This window comes from Panicum virgatum, chromosome 9K, assembly GCF_016808335.1.
Source record: "Panicum virgatum strain AP13 chromosome 9K, P.virgatum_v5, whole genome shotgun sequence".
Lineage (NCBI taxonomy): Eukaryota > Viridiplantae > Streptophyta > Magnoliopsida > Poales > Poaceae > Panicum > Panicum virgatum.
The window spans coordinates 4,197,514-4,209,074 of NC_053144.1; positions in this window are offsets into that span (position 1 = coordinate 4,197,514).

The window sequence follows — 11,561 nt, forward strand, 5'->3', positions numbered from 1 at the left end:
AAGCTAAAACTTGAAAGTAAGGACATACTCATTATTGCTTTTCAGCAAAGGAAAACCAGAGCCTCACAAAAACCTTGCATAGTCTAGCTAAAGTGGGCTACTTATACCCGTTGGCGGTTAAGTCTTGCTGAGTATTAGAATACTCAGCCTTGCTGTTGAACTCTCTTTCAGGTATGAGTTTTGAGGATCAGATCGCTAGCTTGACCTACCCTTGCTCGTTGCCTCCTGGCTGGTCCGTAGAATGGGATTCGTCTTCGACCGGCAATGACCTTGACGAGTGATACCATGCTTGGGCTAGCCTGGTGTCCTTTTGCGACGTGTTGTAGCCGTCGTGTTTTATCTTCCGCTGTTTTAAAACTCTGAACTTAAATTATGGTTTGTATAACTGTTTTACTACTTTTGGTCTTGTATTAATGTTTTAGAACCAGTTTGTAATAACATTTATGCCTGTGATGTAAAAATTGTGGTTGTAATATCTCTGGACTCGCCTTCGTGCGGGGTATGCTTGTTCGATCCGAGAACCGGTGGTTGTATCGGGACGTTACCCGACAGACCAAGAATTGTTCCGTTTGAAGTGCGTTTGTGCTGATGTTGCCTTTATGGTGATGGCCTGCGCACTTGAGCCGGGATAATTTAGGCGGTTCTGCCACAGCTGGTATCAGAGCTACAAGCATACACCAGAGGTGTTGGAACCTTAAAAATCGCTTTTCGTATAAAATTGGAACAACAGGGTATTTCGAAAAATTACGTTGGATTCGTTAAGGGTTGTGCATAGAACGTAAAGTCCTAGGGAATTTACGGGAATTACTAGGTGGCTATTTATATATGGTTTATGTTATCTGACTTCCAGCACTTTACATTTTGTTAAACCATACTCACAAGCAACTCTTAATTCTTGTAACGACGCACCTACGTTGAGGTAAGAAGGTAAGGATCCTCAGTCAGCTGAGGGAGTCTGACATTCCCGTCGGTGATGCGAACCGAACGCTGCGCTCAAGCAGTGACCTACTTGAGCTGCTGCCAATATATCGATCTTGGTCGACTATATTGGGAGTAAAGGAACTTGTGAATACGCCTCTGAGTAGCGTATGTTAACGTTGGCCATACGGCGGAAATTGTATGGCTGCCGCTTCTATAGTGAGCGGTAATATTTGGGGACGCTTTCATGGGTGCTGGCATGAAAGGTTCAATGGATATATATATATATATATATATATATATATATATATATATATATATATATATATATATATATATATATATATGTGTTCTGTCAATCTTCTGCAGGTGCACTAACCGCGATTCGATAAGTTAAGAACGGTTAGAATGTATCGACTAGCTATATAGGGAGAGCCGTATTTATGTATGCCACCGTGCTAACCACGTAAGCCCAACGATAGTTGGCAATTGTTTATCTTGTGAGGACGGTCAGGACATGCATGCATATCTAGTTGATGTTTGATTTGGTTCTTAGTGTTTGAAGTTGTTACCTAAGCTTTGTAAGGAATTTCTAGTATGAATTCTCATAGATAAGTGTTAGTGTGCTTAAACCATAAGTGGGTTAGATTTTGATTTTAGAAGCATGCTTGTTAAATGCTTAGGTTTCCTTGGATAAAAAAATGGTTTTGAGTCATGCCTTCATCCTAAGCCCCATCTTGTTGTTAGAAGGATCTTTTCATTCCATAGAATCTCAAATGATGAACCAGTACCTATTGTGGTTTGTTATTTTTTGAGTTTGGAACCATGTCATCTTTTGAATTAGAATCACATTTGTTTTACCGCAGTCTTCTTAAAGCTTTATTTGAGAAATCTTGAGATAATTGTATTACTCACATTTGAATCCTTTTTTATTCAGATGGCGACTTGTTCCCAGATCTTTTGGGATGAGGAGGGGAATGCTCATACCGACTGTTTGTACTGGGAGGGTTTCCCAAGGATTCTTTGGGATTCACTTCGTATCTTTCACTACCCAGATCCACCCCAGTACACGGGACGCCAGTTTTCTGAGGAGGGAATTAAGAAGAATAGAGTTACAATGACCATTCCTCAGCACCCCACCTTGGAGTGGCCACCGATTGAGATTGAGGTGATTGGGTACCGTCTTGTTGATGCTTTTGAGACAGCAGCTCTCAAAGCAATTACTACTTTTTGTGAGCACCATCCCGAGGAGGTAGCTGCATATCCTATTGGTTTGTTTCCAGCAGTCAGTGCTGGCAATGCAGAGTGGCTGTTCAGGGTCACCCACTTCGGGCACTTAACTGGAGATGTAGCGGATGAGACTATTGAGGCCGTAGTCAGATATATGAATGCTCAGTCGCACTACCAGATACTTCAGCAGCGACACATGGACCAGGTGATAGACTTGGCCCAGAGTTTTCAGCGAGGTCTTCGTTTGAGAGATACCCAGATTCAGGGACTACAGGATGTCGTTGCTGGGAGGGATCTGGCCATTGCACAGTTTGAGCATCAGGCTATGGAGCATGGTGCGGAGATAGAGCAGCGCAACATAGTTATTGGTTTTCTTCAGGGGCAGGTGAATGAGCTTCAAGCAGATTGGGCTGATGCTTTAGCACATGTTGGTTTGCTCCAGGAGCAACTAGATGCCCCAGCCGAGCCTGCAGCAGCAGAAGAGGACCCAGAGTAGATTGAGGGAGTATCTGATTTAGATTCAGATCACGCACTTGCTGAGCCTAACCCTCAGCCGGATGACTCTTCTTCGGCAGTGCCTCTTCTGTGGGCAACCTCAACGACTTCTAGGCGCCTTAGACTAGTCCTAGATAGTTCGTGTTTTCTCTTGTTGTAGCTTGTACATAGGGAAGAGATGTTGTAAAATAGCCCTAGGGAGGAGTACCACTTGTTGTATTATATGTGGTAAGGGTGAGTGATGTTAGGTTGTAAGAAAAATGCTACTTTGAGTGTAATATAAGTAGCGACTACCAGTTGAAAATCATGATCTTCCTACCTACCAATTCTCTTCGTTTGTGCATTTCTAGGCTGTTTGATGAATACTAAGGATGTTGCAAGTTTTGTGGCATGTGTGCTCATCAAATTTTAGCCTATTGAATTTGTGAGACTAAATTTTTGGGTCTAATCACTCCTATGGTCTCTGTTGATTAGTAGTATAGCACATAGCGATGAAGAGTGAATTGCTAGATTATCTCCTTTACCCTTTTGCTCTCAGCGTTGAGTATCGATACGATGGAGCATGAGGCTATCTGACAGCTGACCTGTTCTGAGTTTTATGGGCTGCACAAATATGTGTTATGCATATTGTGCTACACCGCATTTAGTCAAATTCTGCTGATTTTATTTTGATATCCAATGTATGATCATTGTATGTACCATTGATTTTGGAAGCAAGAAATATGTATCTAATGGATGTCTTCCATAATTACAGATGGTAGGTCATACTCGTGGAACGCCTGATGGCTTCGGTTGTGAAGCTGGCAGTGGATCTCAGCAGCCACCGCCACCCCCGTCGAATCTGGCCGAGTTAATGGCCATGCAAACCGAATTGCTTCGCCAGCTAGTCCAAGGGCAACAAAATCAGCCACGCCAACAGTATGGAGGACGTGAGGCACAACCAGCGGGTTACCAGGAATTCTTTGGTACCCAACCTCCGCTTTTCAGCAAAGCTGATGACCCACTGGACGCCGATGCTTGGCTCCGTACAATCAATTCCAAGTTTGCTTTGTTAGCAGTACCGTGTGTTGATGCAAACAAGGCCCACTTTGCCGCTCAGCAACTTCGTGGTCCTGCATGTATATGGTGGGATAATTATTGTGCAATGCAGCCTGCTGAACATATTATATCTTGGGAGGAATTCAGAACTGCCTTCAGATCACATCATATTCCTGAGGGACTAATTGAAAGAAAGCTGAATGAGTTCTTGGCTCTAGATCAGGGAACCCGCACTGTTCTACAATATGCACAGACCTTCAATCATCTGTGCCAGTATGCGGGCCATCATGCTGATACGGATGCCAAGAAACGTGATCGTTTCCGTCGTGGCCTCACTACCAAGCTCAAGGAACGCCTGAACCTTGTTCAGCCCAACACTTACAATGAGCTGGTCAACTTGGCCATTACGCAAGAGGACTGTATTGCTACCCATCGTGCTGAGAAGAAGCGGAAGGCACCAACAGGACCCTCGAGTGCTCAGCCACCGAGGTATCGTCTAGTGCAGAATACTCCACCCAGGCCTCCGCAAAGAAATGCCCCAGTGGGCAGGTTTGTCTTTAGGCCGCCTCAGCAGCAAGGAGGATTCAGACCTCCAGTGCCTCAGCAGCAGCAACAGCAACAGCAGCAGCAGCTGTGGCAGAACCGCCTAAATTATCCCGGCTCAAGTGCGTAAACCATCACCATAAAGGCAACATTAGCTTAAACGCACTTCAAACGGAACAATTTTTGGTCTGTCGGGTAACGTCCCGATACAACCACCGATTCTCGGATCGAACAAGCATACCTCGCACGAAGGCGAGTCCAGAGATATTACAACCACAAATTTTACAACACAGGCAAGTTCAGTAGTGATTACAAAATAGTTCAAACCATTATTACAAAACCAACTTAAGTAAAACAGTTCTACAAAACATAATTATAAGTTCAGAGTCTAAACAGCGGAAGATGAAACACGATTTCTACAACACGTCGCCAAAAGTATACCAAGCTAGCCCAAGCCGGGTATCACTCGTCATAGTCATTGCCGGCCGAAGACGTATCCCATTCTACGGACCAGCCAGGAGGCAAAGCGCAAGGATAGGTCAAGCTAGCGATCTGATCCTCAAAACTCATACCTGAAAAAGGATTTCAACAGCAAGGCTGAGTATTCTAATACTCAGCAAGACTTAACCGACAACGGGTATAAGTAGCCCACCTTAGCTAGACTATGCAAGGCATTTGTAAGGCTCTGGTTTTCCTTTGCTGAAAAGCAATAAAGAGTAGGTCCTTACTTTCAAGTTTTAGCTTCAAGATTCTAGTTGATTAACCATTCTATGTAAGCATCTACTAACCAAACATGGTGGAACTTCTAAGCAAGCATCAAGATTAATAAGAATATTGTTGCTCTTATTACTCTGTGTGGCAAAGAGATCAAGCAGTCTCATTTCATCGTGAGAGGCGGACGATTCTGAATCGAAATTCAACCTTGCAAGGGTAACCTAGCACACACGTCTGGAATACCGTCGGGTCATTCCCAAACAACCGTTAACCTTTCTTTCCGGCTTGTGGATAGTGCCACTCTCCCCGACTACAGGGCTCCAAGGCCGAACCTTGTCCCTAGAAGTCGTAGTGTTGCGCAACATATAATAAAACCTATCCCTACTGAGAGAGTGGGAGGTATATCCACTCCCCGGTCCAATCGGCTACTAGGCTTGCCGCGTACCATATTTACGGCATGTGACTAGTACTTTCAAAAACTTAACCAGCACTACCACACACCGCGACCTTAGCAAGTTCATCAACACAGACGGGGTCTCACATAGGACATAATATCGAACACAACCCCGTCCGTCGTCCTTATATTGATAACAGAAAGTAAACAAGCAATTCCTATAAAGCTCGCGAGTGACAGGCAATCACTCGACTTTTACCGTTCCTATAAGCTTAGCAGATAGTCGAACTCAGGTCTAGTGTTCAGTACATAGGTTCCTAGGATCATGCATCTAGGGTTTTCAATTCAAATCCTAAGAATTGTAAATGCACAAGTAAGTAACAACAGTAAATGATAATAATTTGAAATATAGGTTATGTCCGGGGCTTGCCTTCTCGGTAATTGCTAACTATTTCAGCGCTAGGCTCTTCCGAACTTTGGTTCGGGGCTTCAGTTAGTTCCGCAGTGTTCACTTGAGTTTCGAGATCACCTCCGTCAGATTCCGGGATCAGCTCGTACGTCCCGTCCGATAAGGCAGTCGTGTCTATATGCAATGCAAGAACAACATTAAAAACAAACATGGGTAATCGTTTATAGAGTAGTTAAATAACAAATTTAACTACACAAGGCATTATGATCAACAACACAAAAGAAGTTAACTAACTTCACAAAATGAGTGGTGGTGATTTTCCTATACAAGTAAGTCATGGTTTGTAAATAAATTAACAAATCAGAGTACAAATAGTACTAAAATCTACCAAAATTACCCTAAACAGAACGTGAACAAAGTAATCTACCCTGTAAAAATCATGCCAAGACATTTAACCATTTAAACACAAAAAATCATTTACTACGATAACATCTAGAACAAGCAAGAATTACACAGGTCAAACTAAAGAAGATCAGAAGCTCAAAATTTAACATGAGATCTACACAGTTATGATCTAGCTACTGTGAATTTTTCATGATTTTATCTACATAGAATTTATTCTGAGAAAATAAACAAAACAGACATCAGTTTAACAAAAATCAATTTTAACTACTGATCTAGCCATGAACTGAAGCTTAAACTTCCTGGAAAAACTAAACTACTCAAAAAGAACATGTCAAAATAAAATCATGATTTATTACAAACAGAAACTATTTACCATAAATAAAGTGTACTAAACAAAGATTAAAACAAATAAATAGCTACACAAGAGAACTGACCACGAAATTTTTATAGAAAAGCTAGTGTTACATAAGTAAACTACCACCAAAATTTCATATCAATATCAGCTTTCAAGCACCAGATAAGAAAAAGATTAAACATCTAGTATTTCTTTATCTAGTGACACAAAACCATTTATACAGCAAAAACTTGCAACTAAAGCCTAACATATTATGGTTCTACTGCATAGAGCTCTTCAAAAGGATTCCAAAACATCAAGATTTGCTATTTTACGAATTTTCTATGAATTGATCTAGAATTTCAAAGTTCACTGAAAATATTACAAAGCAGCCCCTACTGGCACTATTCATCTGAGTCTAGGCCTATGCAAATAACCCCCTGGGTTTTCTTTCCTTTCAACCCGAGGTCCCTGGGCCGGGTCAGAGAGGGGAGGCGGCGGTTGACCGGCCGTTTCCCGGCGAGGGGCTCACCGGCGGCGAGAGGGGAGGGGTGCGTGAGCTTCACGGGTGCAAGGCGCACCTCTGGGTGGCCTAGAGTTGCGCGGAGGGGCTCGGAAGCGGCGGCTCGGCGGAGCAGGGCGGGTCGGCGGCGGAGGCAAGCGACGGCGAGGGTGCTCCGGTGAGGTTCAGGCGAGGGGAAGTGGCCTGGGAGCTGCGCGAGGTCGAGGCGGTGCTAAAGGTGGGGGCTGTAGGGGTAGAGCGGGTCTGGGGTGGCGGCTCCTTGGCGGGGTGAAGCTCGGCGGCGTTCGGGGTGAGCGGCGGCGGCGTTCTGGGGCGTGGGGTTAGGGAACTGGCTAAAAGAGGAGGGGAATAGAGCGCGGGGCTTCTTGTAGTGCTCAGGCGCGCGAAAGATCGAGAGCTGGGCCTCGGGTTTGGGCTCTCCACGGCGGCGTCGCGGTGGCGGCCGCCGGGGAGGTTCTGGGCTCGGCGGGGGCGCGTGGCGAGGGGTGGGGGCTCCAGCGCGAGGCAACAGGAGGGGGAGGAGCTCGCCGGCGACGCGTGGGAGCCAGCGCACGGCGAATTGATGGCCGGGAAAGCCGGGAAGGCGTCGGCGGGCGGCGCTGTCGGTGGCCGGCGGCGAGAAGCAGAGCAGAGAGGGGGAGATGGTCATAAGGGCGATTTTGCAATTTCCAAAAGTTCCAAGGACCTTTCTGTAAACAAGCAATAACTTTTAAACCAAAGCTCAAATAGAAAAGTGCCCAACATGAAAGTTGTTCAACTTTTCAAGATCTACAACTTTTATGTTGTGCAAAAATTTATTTGACCAAAGATTCAAGAGTTAAAATTAAAAATCGTTGAAGGATTTTTGAATTCCAGGAATTTTGTCTTTTTCAAAGCAATTTCACTTCAAATGTAGACCTTTAAGCAAAATTGACTACCATGCATTAAATGCACTGAAATTTTGCACAAACACCCTCCACTAAAACTATAATTACACAACCTATTCAACACAACTGCAGAAAGGACCTTGCATAAAATCATAATTACACATATACCCTTTCATAATTACAAAAAGATCCTTTTTAAGCATTTCAAGCACATGATGCAAAGCAAACCTACACCATTACTGTGCGGACACTTATTTAATTACTGTGCAAACACCCGGGGTGTTACAGCCTTCCCCCCTAAAAAGGAATCTCGTCCCGAGATTACAGGAAGAAAAGGGTGCAAAGAATTGGTACCTGGATTGGTTCTAAGAAAGTCGGGAAAGTTTCTTTGAAGAAAATTTTCAGTTTCCCAAGTAGCTTCTTCTACCGTATGCTGATTCCACTGGATTTTGTACATTTTAACTTTCTCCCTTCTAGTACTTCTTTCTTTTGTGTCAAGAATCTTGATTGGATACTCCGTATAAGATAGATCGGATTCAATTTCGATATCTTGTGGTTCAAGGATTTCAGTAGGTACCCTGGTGCACTTCCGAAGTTGTGAGACATGGAAGACATCATGAACGGCGGCCAACTGAGATGAAAGACGAAGTCGGTAGGCAACGGGTCCACAAGTTTCGATAATTTCAAATGGTCCAATGTATCGGGGTGCTAATTTTCCTTTTAAGCCAAAGCGTTGAACACCTTTAGTAGGAGATACTCGCAAATATACAAAGTCTCCTACCTCGAATTGTAAAGGATCTCTCCTTTTGTCTGCATAACTTTTCTGTCTTGATTGAGCTGCTTTAAGATTAACCTGGATAATTCTGACTTGCTCCTCTGCCTCCGAAACTAAATCTGGCCCAAAAATTTTGCGTTCTCCAGCTTGTGACCAATTCAAAGGAGTTCGACACCTTCGACCGTATAATGCTTCAAATGGTGCCATTTGCAAGCTGGATTGATAGCTGTTATTGTATGAAAACTCTGCCAGTGCTAGGCACTTAACCCAATTCTTGCCGTATTGAATAACACATGCTCTCAACATGTCTTCAAGGATTTGATTGATTCGTTCAGTTTGCCCATCTGTTTGTGGATGATAAGCCGAACTACGAATCAATTTTGTTCCAAGGGATTCCTGCATTTTCTCCCAGAAACGTGCTATAAACTGAGGCCCACGATCAGAAATAATCGTCTTTGGAATGCCATGTAAACGAACAATCTGATCGAGATAAATCTCTGCGTACTTCTTGGCAGAATAAGTGGTGTGTACTGGAATAAAATGAGCGGTCTTGGTGAGTCTATCAACGATTACCCAAACAGAATCATGCCTATGAGGAGTAATGGGTAAACCAACGATAAAATCCATACTGATGTCCTCCCATGTCCAGGATGGAATAGATAAAGGTTGGAGAGTACCAGCTATTTTCAAGTGACTAGCTTTAACTCTTTGACAGACATCACACTCAGAAACATATTTAGCGATCTCTCTTTTCATTCGAGTCCACCAGAAATTTTGTTTGAGATCATGGTACATCTTGGTACCACCGGGATGAATCGAGAATTTCGAAAGATGTGCTTCATCAAGGATTTGCTTTCTAAGCTGATGATCCTTAGGTACCACCAGTCGGGATTCAAACCATAGAACTCCCCTATGATCCACTCTGAAACATTTATACTTTGCTTCTCCTTGTGATAACTTTTCCTTGATGACCTTGATACCCTCATCATGTAATTGCCCCATGATGATGCTATCATGAAGTGTAGGCTCAAGGGATATATGGTTCAAACTTCCTTGAGATACCATTTCTAGGTTTAACTTCATCATTTCCTGGCATAGAGTTTCATTGAATGGTTCTACAGATAGACAGTGGCATTGTGACTTGCGGCTGAGTGCATCCGCAACCACATTAGCCTTTCCTGGATGATAGTGCACTTCTAGATCATAATCCTTTATCAACTCTAGCCAGCGTCTCTGCCTCATGTTGAGATCAGCTTGAGTAAAGATATATTTGAGGCTCTTATGGTCAGTGTAAATATTACAGTGAGTTCCCATAAGATGATGTCTCCACATCTTAAGAGCGTGAATAACAGCTGCTAATTCCAGATCATGGGTCGGATAATTCTTCTCATGATCCCGGAGAGCTCTTGATGCATAAGAAATAACCCGGTTGTCCTGCATAAGCACACAACCAAGTCCCGTACCCGACGCATCACAATAGACATCAAAAGGTTTAGTACTGTCCGGTGTAGACAATACTGGAGCGGTAGTTAATCTTGCTTTAAGAGTTTGGAAAGCTTCTTCACACTTATCATTCCAAACGAACTTCACTCCCTTCTTTAATAACTCCGTCATAGGCTTGGCTATTCTGGAGAAATCAGTAATAAACCGACGATAATATCCAGCTAAACCAAGAAAACTGCGAATTTGATGAACTGAAATAGGAGATTCCCAATCCATCACTTCTTGTACTTTAGTTGGATCAACAGATATACCATCACTGGAGATAGTGTGACCTAAGAATTTCACACTGTCCAACCAAAATTCACACTTGGAGAATTTGGCATAAAGATGATGATCTCGTAATCGTTGGAGAACGATACGCAAATGTTCAGCATGATCTTCTTCATTCTTGGAGTAGATCAAGATATCGTCAATGAAAACCACGACGAATTTATCCAGCTCCGGCATGAAGACTGAATTCATAAAGTACATAAAATATGCTGGGGCGTTGGTAAGACCAAAAGACATAACCAAATATTCATATAGTCCATATCTGGTAGAGAAAGCAGTCTTTGGAATATCACAAGGCTTGATCTTTATTTGATGGTAGCCAGAACGAAGATCAATCTTAGAGAAAACCTTAGCTCCAGCTAACTGATCAAACAGAATATCAATGCGGGGAAGAGGATACTTGTTTTTAATAGTGACCGCATTGAGTGGTCGATAATCAACACATAGCCTCAAACTATTGTCTTTCTTCTTCACAAACAGGGCTGGACATCCCCAGGGTGAAGAACTGGGACGTATAAAACCTTTGTCAAGAAGGTCTTGGAGTTGGACTTTCAATTCTGCTAATTCATTTGGAGGCATTCGGTACGACCTCTTAGAAATAGGGGCGGTACCGGGTTGAAGTTCGATAACATACTCGATGTCTCTATCAGGAGGCATTCCAGGTAAATCATCTGGAAATACATCCGCATACTCCCACACAATAGGGATATCTTCAAGTTTAATTCCTTTTGCGGCATAAGCACAAGAGTTAATATACTCTCGTTGGGGTAGATAGAGTATGGTGGCTCCTTGATGTGGTGAATCTATCTCGACAGCCCGGGAAGAGATATCTAATAGCACTTTATGTGTAGTCATCCAATTCACGCCTAGAATAACATCCATGCCTTCTAAATTTAGCAAGATCAAGTCTGTCTTTATCAATTTGCTACCCAGCTTAATTGGCACACATCTAGTGATTTGATTGGAAGCTATCTTCCCACCAGGGGTTGTTATCATAAAAGATCCCTTAGTATGACAAAAATCCAATCCTAATCTTGCTCCAAATTTGGCACTTATAAAACTATGCGTTGCACCAGAATCAAATAATATGACTGCGGTAAAACAAATGTGATTCTAATTCACAAGATGATATGATTCCAACTCA